Here is a 12,063-nt window from a genome sequence, read left to right as displayed (position 1 = left end):
AGGACGATACCAGATATCAAATTGTATAGTTAGGATGAATGTACTGTTAAACAGCAGCACCATTGGAGGAGTCATGCATGGTGAGGCAGGGGGATATCTGTACATTAATGGGCGATGCATTACTGGGGATCTTTGGCGCCACCTTTTGACCAGTTACAGTCGTCATCAACATTAAAAAAACATTTCCATTTCCACTGGGTGAAAAAACAAATTGCACCCTATTTATAGAGTGGGAGACTACTTTTTGCAAGGATTTATATCTCCTGAAATTGCTTCTTCACAGATAAGCACCAGAATGTTCTTTTCCCAGATGGTAGTAGGGACAAAATCTCCTACCACTGATAATTCTGACCATACACAAGTTTTTATTTTTCTGCGTCTTGCGATTTTACCGTATCAAAAATAACCAGTAAATCCTATTATTATCCTGCTACCCCCACTCTACCAAAACTCATGAAATGATATGATACATTTGGAGGAGGAAGATTTCTAATTGATCCTTTATACCCACCAACCAGACCAGTATAAGAAGCTGTACGATGTAAAGCCTCTTTAAATGGGTACAGACTACTTGCGTTTATTGTAATAAGTATCTCATAAATTTGACTTTACACTTTTGCATGGTATTGATAGATTTTGAAAGTTAATTACTTAACACAATTCTTATTAAAATTGTTCATTATACAACCTGAATGTCTCAAGGTAGCACATTAGTACAAAAGACGCTGTATGATGTATTATTGTAGCAGTCAGATGTTATTTTAACCAATGTACAGGTTTACCTTTAATTTAATTCTACAAACATAATCAAAATCACTTGTGAAAAAGACATTTAGTCATTTACTAAGGCAGATACAACCTGTGGAAGCACAGCTAAAAGCATACCATCACCCATTATAGAGTGACCCATTGTCTTTGTAACTGATTAATCACAACTAAGTGCAATTTACTATAATGAAACTGTACACAGAAACAGTAAAGGCAAAGGTAATTTATTATGACGAAATGCTTCCAAAATGCCCAGTGTGCTTCAGCGTTTCTCCTTTTCTCCAGTCGTCGACAGGTCCTGTATTTATTAGGTGATCTGTGATGTAGGAGATCTTGAGAATGGCTACTGCTCCAAGGATGATTGGCAGGTGGCTTTTCCCAGGAACAGCGGGCTGGAGATGTGTGGGATCTGGAGTGAAGATAGAAACAGAGGAAGAGTAAAAGCAGAGGGTGTGGGGGGGGGGAACAAGACTGCAGGACACGTTAAAGTCTATGGTAACACAGGTGACCTGGACTACATGCCCATCACTCCCCACATGCCTGTTTCCCTCGCCTTCCCTGTGGTGTGGTGCTGATGAGCTACATCTATTTCTCGTTTAATCCTGCCTCCCGTTTCAGCCCTTGTGTGGATGATCCCAGGTCCCTCTCGTCTGCTCCTCATCTGTGGTGCATATAGTGCCTCTTCGTCCTGTGCTCCCCAGTCCAGTCATTGTATTGTTACGTGTGCGATCCTGCTGTATAGGATCAATCCTGCTGATCCTGTGTTTCCCCCCTGCTCTCCCAGCCTGGTTTTCACCCCTCATGGTCTGTTTCCTTTTGCCTTTTGCATTGTGTTTTTATTAGAATAAAATCCCCTTCGTTTTCCCCGACGCCTGCCTTTACCTGTATCCTTCCAGAACCTTGACAATTTCCTGAAGATATGGTGCTTAATAAATAGACAATAAATTAAACACAAATACATAATGAGGCTCATAATATTTATGTGTGTGTCGTTTAAAAGAAATTAAATCAAATTAACTTACCTGGTGACACTGGTAACTCTGAACATAATACTAAAAAGATCATTTTAAAATTGTATTCAATTTTGCTGTGAATAAGCATTAACAATTATTTTTTAAACTGCCCACCACCACCCCCCCTCTTCAGAGGACAACTTTATTTTACATTAAATTAAAGATACAGTGTAAAGAATGTGGCTGCTCCGAACTCACCTGTCCTAGTACCGTAATTAAAGAAAAAAAAATGGGGGGGGGAGAGGGGGGCACAGACACAACAATCGTAGTAATAAAGGTGGGATGGAGAAAACAAAGTGTAAGGGAATACAGAGTACAAACAACCATAAGAAACACACGGCCCATGGCCATACGTCCACAAGACAACCACCCGCCCAACCCCAGAGGGAGCCCATGAGGGACTAAGGGGGCGCCAACCCCCGTAAAAGGAGGTCCGCATAGGGGGGACAGGCAGCGAGCCCCCCAGTCCCTCCCGCAAGCCCTCCACCGAGGGAAGCGGGTCCAGGGCCAAAGGGCCCCATCAACCGGGAACACTCCCCTGGCGGACGGACCCCCAGCCCGCTCCCCGGCAGGACGGATCACCGCCCACTGTAGCGACCCGGCACGTCCCCCCCCTCCCCGACACTGCAGGATGATCTAAGGGAGACCCATACAAACAAAGTGCACCCCCCCCACCCCACGAGTGGACCTGCGTCAACTGGGGAGCGGCAGACCCCCCGCCCAGCCCAAACCGAACCCTCCAATTCGCCTAGAAGGGCTCAGAGCATCCCTAGATACCCCGGACCGCCTGCCAGGGCCCCACCACGGCGCAGCAGAGCCAAGGACCACCCAGCCCGCAGCCCACAAGAGGAGACGGCCCACACCGGCCAGAGCCGTCTTCTACCTGCCGGGCCACCCCACACGCGCAGGGCCAGAGACAGAGAGTTAGGGGGGACCTCTCAGCCCCCACTGATTCCCCGTCCCATGTTAATGTGAAGTGTGCATGTACATGTGTGAGAGACTTGTGTGTTTATGTCTACAATGCATTAAAATTAGTGGGTGCAGTTCGAGTATGAGGGCCCCACCACTGGCAGATGGCAGAGTCCCCCATCCCCCTCCCTGCACCCCAAGGCCCTAATGTAGCATGGACTGTGTATATAACTAAAGTGCAAAAAGCAGGTGAACAGTCGAGGCACGGGCACCCCACCGCTGGCAGACGGCAGAACCCCACCTGCCTATACCCACCTCCTCAGCCCTAGTGTCATGTGGTGTCTAATGTGCAAGTAAAACCTCCCCACTGCCCCTCAAAGCTCTAGTGTTGTATGAAATGTGGTGTCCGGCCCAGGGGAACAATAAGGGCGTGCAGGAGTGGGCCCCCCCCGGCACCGGGGCCAGATCCCCGACTGGCCCCGATTAGTCCTCATCCCTGACCCCACACAACCGGCAGGGGCGGCCAACCGAGGGGGTTCAGGGGCGCCACATTAACAATTATTAATAAACATTCCACTATACATCTCAAAATTTATCATGCTCAATTCATTATCTTTGATACTGTTTCAAACGTTTAATGTTCCCCAAACAGCAGCAGAAGAACCACAACTTCATCTTCCTTGTATTTTGGCTCTTCTCTGTGTCAAGAGCTCTACAAGCTCAACTTTAATATTAATTTTCCACCACTTCTACATCTTCTATCTCTACCTGACCCACATCTATCTCTAAACCGCCAGTTTCCTCATTACCTCTTTCTCTATTTATAATATCAACTAGTACATCACTTACTATTATTTCCAATATGGTTACATCTCTCACCATGTCCACACCCTCAATAATTACCTCCCCTACTTCTACCCCCACAATCTCAAAATTTACATCCCCAGAAATTACTTCTGCAAGCCCAAACTCACACACTCGGACTTGCAAAGCCTCCACCTTCACATTTCCTTTCGTATCCTCTGCCTTTAGGGTAATATTCCCCCCCTCCACCTTAACCACCTTCACATTTACCCCCACCTCACCTTGCTTCCCATTGCTTCCATTTTGCATTTTATTAATGCCTACATTCTGGTCTGCACCCTCCACCTGTACACCGGAGATCTTACGCACATGTCTTTCCCTCTCTGCCACCTCCACCCTTTCCCCACTAACCTCACCCTTTACCTCACCTACCCCCTGACTGGTCCTATTTTTCCTCACCTTCTTCTTTTTGTGAAGGTAATACGTCTTATAAATTTCCCACTCTTCAGATGTCAGGCCGTAATTTTCCTGAAGAGTCTCAGAGAAAATGCCAGCATTGCCTATCACTCTCACACCCTCCCCTCCCTTACACCAGTCAGTCACACCTCCCAGTCCCCCCATAACCTCCCCAGCCTGGACAATGGGGGGTGTCGCTGGTGAGCACTCCTCCAAACCATTCCTCACTCCCCAGTCGATCACCTCGTCCCACAGGTCCCAGGCTCGCCAGTGCTGGTCGTTGGTCCAGGAAACAGCTTTCGGAATTTTCATTCTTGGTGAATAAACAAGACATAATTAACTAGCCGTCTGTGATACTCTCAAAGCCAAACTAGACACTGTATTTTCAACGTACTCCAGACATTTGCTAAATGCTTTTCACCAAGAATGCCTATGGAAAGGGATGGAGCCTTCATTAGCTGCTCGTGGCATCGACGCTACTTCGATAGAAGCGGGCAAATTACTAAAACTGTTTCACAACCTATACAGTAACGCTGTCGAAATCAGGACACTGCTTCGATACGTTATAACATCGCCATGGTAATGAACCCAGCAAACGGTTAATCTAAACGTATAGGGGCTCTTTTCAGAATAACATCTTCAGATGAAACGCATTACGAAAGACCGGATGAGTAAAACCAATCATTTCAACCATAAGTCTTATTGTTTTTAAGTTTAACACAATAATTTTCTCTTACAATTTAAATATAAACAATCACATTACGAAAAATGGCCACAGCATCTACAGTTTAAGCTACTAATTTTAAATATATTTCAATTATATTTTGCGGCAATATTTGCATGAACTATATCACGACATAAAATGAAATATACAATTAACTATGCTAACAAAACATAATCTGAAGAAATAGCAAGAAACATACGAAGAGATGCTTCTCACCGCTGCGCCATCGCTCTGTCAGAAAGTTTATGTTCAAACTGCACTGATTTTGTTTCTATGGAAACCAGCGAAATTTTTCATTGGTCGAAAGGATGAAGATGTGTACTGACGCCATTTTCAACGAATGAAAACGAGAATTAATTGTCAGGGCGGGACGAATTTGAAGGTGAACCAATAAAAAGTAGTATGTTTAGCTCGTGCTTGTTCTGGCTGAGCGTGATTGGATTTGTTGATCTAACCGCCTTCAAGCCCGTAAACCATGTATCTACTTGTCAATAGGAAACCACGCAGTTCTCTCTATAAATACTGACTGCAATTTTTTTATGACATTATGTCTTTTCTATGCAGTATTACGGTAATGCATAATACCGCGATGTTTGGGGTTTACCGCTGTTTTTTTTCCATAGCTGGTGACCGCAATTAGCATTTTAGCCATGTTGGTAGGTACGCTTTTGAGAAAGAAGTTCTTGTTATTCACATTCTGTGTCCTGGTGTTTTTAATTTCTCATAATGTGAACAAAGATATGTCATATACAAGTTTTTTGAGAGACTAAATTTTGGTTTGATTTATAATTTATTTAATGGTAAATAAAGTTCTTATACAGCCATTTTAGAATTAGTGCAGTCTTTCGTTTAGAATTAGCGCAATATTCTTAAAAACTGCATGTTCAAACCAAACGCCATGCCATAATAACTGCTTTACAGATATTTCATTCAGGAATCTATGGAGGGTATACTGAAGGTAGGCCTGTTTGTGTGTGTGTGTGCGCGCGTTTGGGTGGGTGGTTATGTACATAGTGCTATAAAACATGTTATTTTGACTTTGTAGGGACATGTTTTCGGTCCCGAAAGTAAGAAGATACTGAATTTTATTAAATTCTGTGAATGCAGTCTAAGGAATAATTCAAAAAGTCTTGCATTTTGTTTGGTTGCTTACTGTTACTGCTTGGTAACTACTGCAATGTTTAAGGTTGCCATAGTTAGGATTGGGGTTACGCCCATACAAATGAATGGAGAATCCCCACAAAGATTCAAATACCTAATCTGTGTGTGTGTGTGGAGTAGGTGTATATTACATTGTGGGGACCAAATGTCCCCCACAATGTGACAAAAACCTGCTATTTTGATGTTTTGGGGGGGCATTTTCAGGTACTCACAAAGATCTGTAAATACAATCAAAAAACTAAAAATGCCAAAAGTCTTGTATTTGGTTTGGTTACATATGGTTAAGGTTAGGGGTTGGTAGGGGTTAAAGTTGTGATGTTGGGATTACAGTTTTCCCCATAGAAATGAATGGAGAGTCCCCACAAAGATATAATTACACAGCTGTGTGTGTGTGTGTTGTGTGTGGTATCAGATCAGTCCCTGAGAGTTCAGTAGTCAGGCGCCATGTTTCTGAGTCTGGTTGTGGAGGCCTGAATGCTTTTCCAGATGCTAGGAGAGTGAAAAGATTATGTGAGGGGTGGGTGCGGTCATCCACAATGTTGGTGGCTTTGCGGATGGAGCGTGTGATGTGAATGTCCATGATGGAGGGGAGAGAGACTCTAATAATCTTCTCAGCTATCCTCACTATCCGCTGGTCTTGTGATCTGAGGCGAGGCAGTTCCCAAATCAGACCGTGATGCAGCTGCTCAGTTTGCTCTTGTCTAAGGAATCAAAAATGTGGTTCCATGGGGTTCCAGACAGTGACCTTTTTTGAAGACAGTGAGACTAAATTTTATACCTAGGTGCACCAGTGATGACATTGGTCAGGTAGGCTGTGGTCTGTCAGTTGTTGACAAGTGGCTGGTGACCCATGCAACCCAAGCAGAAGTGAGCAGAACTTGTACCAGCCAAATAGACAGGAGAAAGTGGATTTTTCATTGGACTTCAGGACTCCTGAGTAACAGATAAAGACAGAGAAACAGCAAAGTTATGGAGAATCAGGAAGTAAGTGCCAGTCTGCACAGATCTGAGGTCAGTGAGACACACATAAGGCTCCTCTGATGCTCCTCTTCATCCGCTGATGGGCCTCCAGGTGAGAATCACAAATCAAACATAATAACAACTGACACAAAGGCCTGAGGTCAGACCCTCTGTATGCAGCACAAAGTGTGTCTGCAGTCTCACCCTCACATCGTGTATGACGACATTTCTGCTTTTTAGATAAAGTGCCTGTCTGAGAATAACTTCTGCATCATGCTAATGATTTAGCTGTTTTGTGCTCATGTGCAAAAGAAAAATGAGGAAGTTAAATATATCAGAAATAAATTTCTAATGTGACTCAAGGCCACAGTAAAGTGGACCATCACATGAAGTAAGTACAAAACAGCCTTTACTAATAAGCTAAGGATTAAACAACATATATGATGTGCATAATCTGACAGTATATCAGCGTGAGAGCAAGGCTGGCCCTGGAAGTGGTGTGCATGCAACGGCAGAGCAAAGTTAGAGACACCCGCTAAAAACTTTCATTTCATCTCACTTACTTCTTTTTTCTTTTTCCTTCTTTTTTTCTCTCCTAATCTGTCCATCCTCTTCGGCCAGCTCACCCACTGCAATACTTTACGGGTTAAAAATGAAATAAATAAATAAAATTTAAAAAATGAAATCGATCAACATGAGAGGCCTATACAGAGTTTATGGAGCTCCTCATGGTAAAGCAAACATGTTTGGCACAGCAGTGCATTCAGACCATGAATCTGCTAAAGCTGCCCGACAGGACAAAGGGAATAAAAAAAGTATCAATTTATTAATCATGTATTTAAACAAATAATGACCAGTATAAAAGACATATACAAAACTGTACAAAAGCCTTGGTCCGTCAAAGAAAATGATGTTTAAAATGATCTTCATCTTGGTCTAGAATTATAATATTTTGTCCGTAAAAGTGTGGCAGCCCAGTCATTTGCACCAACCATCCAATAGACCCATATATTTTTGACTTGACCATTAACACAACTCCTATGGCTAATCAATGCATCATTAACATTTGTTTAATTAAATTAATTAATTAAGTGAGCTGGTGGCGGAATTTAGCAAATACATGGAATGGCTGGGATGCCCCTGAGGAGAGGTTTAGGATCCAAAGCGTGGTTCATCTAGCGATCCAACAAGGCATCAGTAACTTTATGGAGAAAAGAAGAAATTCTTGTTAGTTTTTATTGTGTCACTTTTAATTTGCATATATTTTTATGATAATTGTGTTTTTGTTCTGAGCAAATATACACAACCCAGATAAATAGCATTAAACGTTTTCTTTGATGGCCGAAGACTTTTGCATAGTACCATATTTTTTCAGAATCAAGAGACAATTTAATAAAAACCAGTCTTACCTTCACAAGATAACGATTATTAAACATTAACCAGCAGGTGGCAGCAAAGCACTTGTGAATAAGTGGCCAATACGTGGTTGTACAGGTTCCCAGCAGATAATCAACCCCTCTGTGTTTAACTGACTCTCATGCTATGACTGTACAGACTGAGCAGGGCCGAGTGAGAGAGGCCTCACTGCAGTTAGCATAACCGTTTATTTTACAGCTCGTCTGACTCATTCTGCTCCACGAAGGTCATCTCCTCTGCCAGCTTCCTCTGATCCAGGGAGACCCTCTGCTTCTCTCTGATTGGTTCCCGTTTTCTACAGGAGGTCCAGTGCAGCTGAATGCTGATGATGGTGCAAATCAGGTAAAACACACCAGTCCCAACTTTCAGTACAGCATCCAGAACCTGCTCACATCTGTCAGAGACATAATACACCAGTGTGTCTGTCAGTCACACGTATCACATTGAAACCTGAAGAACAAAACAGTGAATCTATTCTTACTGAAGTAAATCCACCTTGATAATCACCTGGATAGGATGGGATCTCAAGTTTATTATTAAGAAAATAAAATAAAAAATATTTTTTTCGGGGCGGCATGGTGGTGCAGTGGTTAGCACTGTTACCTCACACCTCTTGGACCCGGGTTTGAATCTCCGCCTGGGTGTGGAGTTTGCATGTTCTCCCCATGTCGTCGTGGGGTTTCCTCCGGGTACTCCGGTTTCCCCCCACAGTCCAAAAACATGCTGAGGCTAATTGGACTTGCTAAATTGCCCATAGGAATGCATGTGAGAGTGCATGGTGTGTGAGTGTGCCCTGCGATGGGCTGGCACCCCATCCTGGGTTGTTCCCAGCCTCGTGCCCATTGTTTCCGGGATAGGCTCCGGACCTCCCGCGACCCAGTAGGATAAGCGGTTTGGAAAATGGATGGATGGACGGAAATATTTTTTTCTCTTAAAATTAAAATGACAGTTTCCCATTACTGTGTGATCAGGTAAATGCTGCTAGCTGGACCCCCACACTACTGTAAATGCTGCTGAATGCTTACCTCAGTTTTTCATTATCCCCTCCTTCTTCATCATGTGCAGAGAAAAGGAGAGCAGTGGAAACAGGAGAAAGGATTGTTAATAAAAAGCAGTGTTCTGTTAGTCAATAAAGACTAAGAAAAGGTCACTCTTGAAACTGAAATATAAATTATGAAAGATATTCTACAGAGAAAATGATTAGATGGAGAACAATGAATTAGTGTTCACATCCCAGGGCACTGATAGTGAAGAGGTGAGATAAATGATTTTATTAACATATTTTAATGTATCTATTGTATCAGGGTGGCATGGTGGTGCAGTGGTTTGCACTGTCGCCTCACTCCTCTGGCACGTGTACTCAAGTCTTCGCTGGAGTTCCGTGTGTATGGAGTTTGCATGCTCCCGCTGTGTCATTGTGGGGTTTCCTCCAGGTACTCTGATTTCCCCCCACAGTCCAAAAGCATGCTGAGGCTAATTGGAGTTGTCAAATTGCCGGTAGGTGTGCTTGTGCGAGGGAATGGAGTGTGAGCGTGTCCTGCAATGGGTTGGCACCCTGTCATGGGACGTTCCCTGCCTTGCGCCCATAGGGACCCTGACTTAGACAAGCAGTTTCAGAAAATGGATGGATGCAGCACTGGAACAGATATTACAGAGTACAACTGTAACACTGGCCTACGCTGCAATGAAAAACCACCTACAGACATGTTAGTCAGTCTGCACACCATTAGTAACAATTCATCCTCACAAAGATGAAAAAATGCCTGAATTAAGTTGCAAGCTACATGGATTTGTCTGGATTTGTATACATAACAAGTGATTGGCTGTATGTCTGTGGAAAATGCTGTGATTTTTGTCATATTACAGACTGATCATAAACTAGAAGACACACATTCAATATTAAAGACACCAATTAGCCTGACTGTGCGTTTTTGGATTGCTGGAGGAAACCCACACAGCATGTGGAGAACATGCAAACTCCACACAGACAGAGCAGAAGCCAGATTCAAACCCCTAAACATGGAGGCGTGAAGCAACAGCGCCGCCTACTGGACCAACGTGCCACTATCATTGAAACAATAATCCCAATAAATAACTCTGTTTCACAACAGCTGATAAATAGGGGATTATCCCCACAAAAAAGCACAAACCCCTTCGTGAGTGAAACTGCTGGGTTGATTAGTATGTATCTATTTATATTGAAGCATAAATAATTCACAGGCAGATTTAAATCAATTACTTATGTTTAACAGTAATATGAATTGGAATTTGCAGGTTTACAGCAGCACACCAATACCAGCCAGTGTCCTTCCTCTCCAGCCCACTCATTGTCACAATGAAGGTTTTATTTTCTGTGTCATCCCTGATCAGGACAGGCCTCCCATGCAAACTCACTGATCTCTCTGATGTACAGGAGCCCCCAATCTTACACCACATCCTTTGTCTTTTGTTGTTTCCATAGTAACACTGACACTGTCTCCATCCACACCCGTCACCTCCTGTTTGTCCACTGACAGCCCTGGAGGACTTCAACACACAGGTAAAACACTCAAAGATTTTCACAGCAATAAAATCTTTATGAATATCAGCCCATTACGACATACATACTGTATGTAAATGTTTGCCCAATAAACTGACATTTTTTAACATATTACTTATCATATTTAACCTCATGAAGTCGCCCAATTTAGCTGACACTGTTACTTCTTCCAAGTCTCGTTTATCATATTGAATTAAATTAAAATGCAGATTTTTTAAATATTAAAACATTTTTTCCATCAGTGTTTGTATTAAGGTCCTTCCTTTTTGACTCAGTGACATGTTACATACTGTGCATCTCATTGGCTACAGTCTGCAGTACAGACATCTTACCATCAGTGACTGACAGATTAACCTGACCAAAGAGGCTCCACTGATCTTCACACAACACCAGTACCGGTCGGAGTCCTCAGCTGTCAGATTGTTGATGGTCACAGTGAAGACTCGCTGGTCAGGATCATCTCTGACTGACACTTTACCCTCCTGTGGAGAGTCAGTGTGTACTATGGGAGTACATGACCTCACATTATACCCTCTGCACCAGTATTTCACATGAGTTTTATATCTGTCACCATAGGAATATGGGATTGTTACAGATCATCCTCTCTGTACACAGACCCATTTCACTGTAGACACACTGTCAGCACCTGTGGGGAAAATAATTAACTGAATAAGGATTTTCCACCTCATGACATCTCTAAGTAATTATGCTTTGTTTGTGTAATACTTAGATTAGGTCATGTGTAATTAACAGAACAGTGATGATGCATAAAAGGCAAAGACCATCATTTTTCTATAAGAACAAGGAAAACAAAAGTAGTGTCTGATCTTGGGAAGGGCTTAAGCAGGATGTGGGATCGGGAATCTGAGCTTGGCAGTGTGTTCTAGGGTCTGAGAGGAAAACAAGGACCTTACATCCCTAGTAAAAGGCCTAGATGAGGTGAATGAATGGGCTTGTCACTGTGTGGGATGACCACACCCCTTCAGTACTATGGCCTTGTAAACATATCCAGTCCTGTGATACAGGCCCTCTCCTATTCCCTCTATTCATGTTACCTTTGGGTTCTATTTGTGAACGTTATTATGTAAAATATCATTGCTATGCCAGTGATACGCTGCTCTATTTGCCATTAAAACCTGGTGACTGCTGCTCACTGATGGCCCTTTCTAACTGTCTGGAGGATATTAAGAACAAGACAGCAATGACTTTCGTCCAAATTAATGAAAACAAGACAGAGGTAATGAGTTTTGGTCAATCAGGGTCTGTCCATGAGAACAATTAGGGCCTCATTCAGAGAACTTCCGGTCACATAC

At 43.0% G+C, this 12,063-nt stretch overlaps 1 long non-coding RNA gene across 1 annotated transcript in view; it reads right to left on the bottom strand.

Annotated features, from left to right (window-relative positions):
- Positions 1-976: 976 nt before the first annotated feature.
- The window catches only part of LOC125740368 (uncharacterized), a 49,886-nt gene continuing 38,799 nt past the window's right edge, over positions 977-12,063 (bottom strand). Inside the window, exon 2 of the long non-coding RNA XR_007397592.1 lies at positions 977-1,277. This is a non-coding gene — a long non-coding RNA (uncharacterized LOC125740368). The remainder of the gene's footprint in view (positions 1,278-12,063) is intronic.

Source organism: Brienomyrus brachyistius, chromosome 4 (assembly GCF_023856365.1).
Source record: "Brienomyrus brachyistius isolate T26 chromosome 4, BBRACH_0.4, whole genome shotgun sequence".
Lineage (NCBI taxonomy): Eukaryota > Metazoa > Chordata > Actinopteri > Osteoglossiformes > Mormyridae > Brienomyrus > Brienomyrus brachyistius.
Note: the sequence above shows the minus strand (reverse complement) of the source record. Positions and strands in the feature narration are given on the sequence as shown.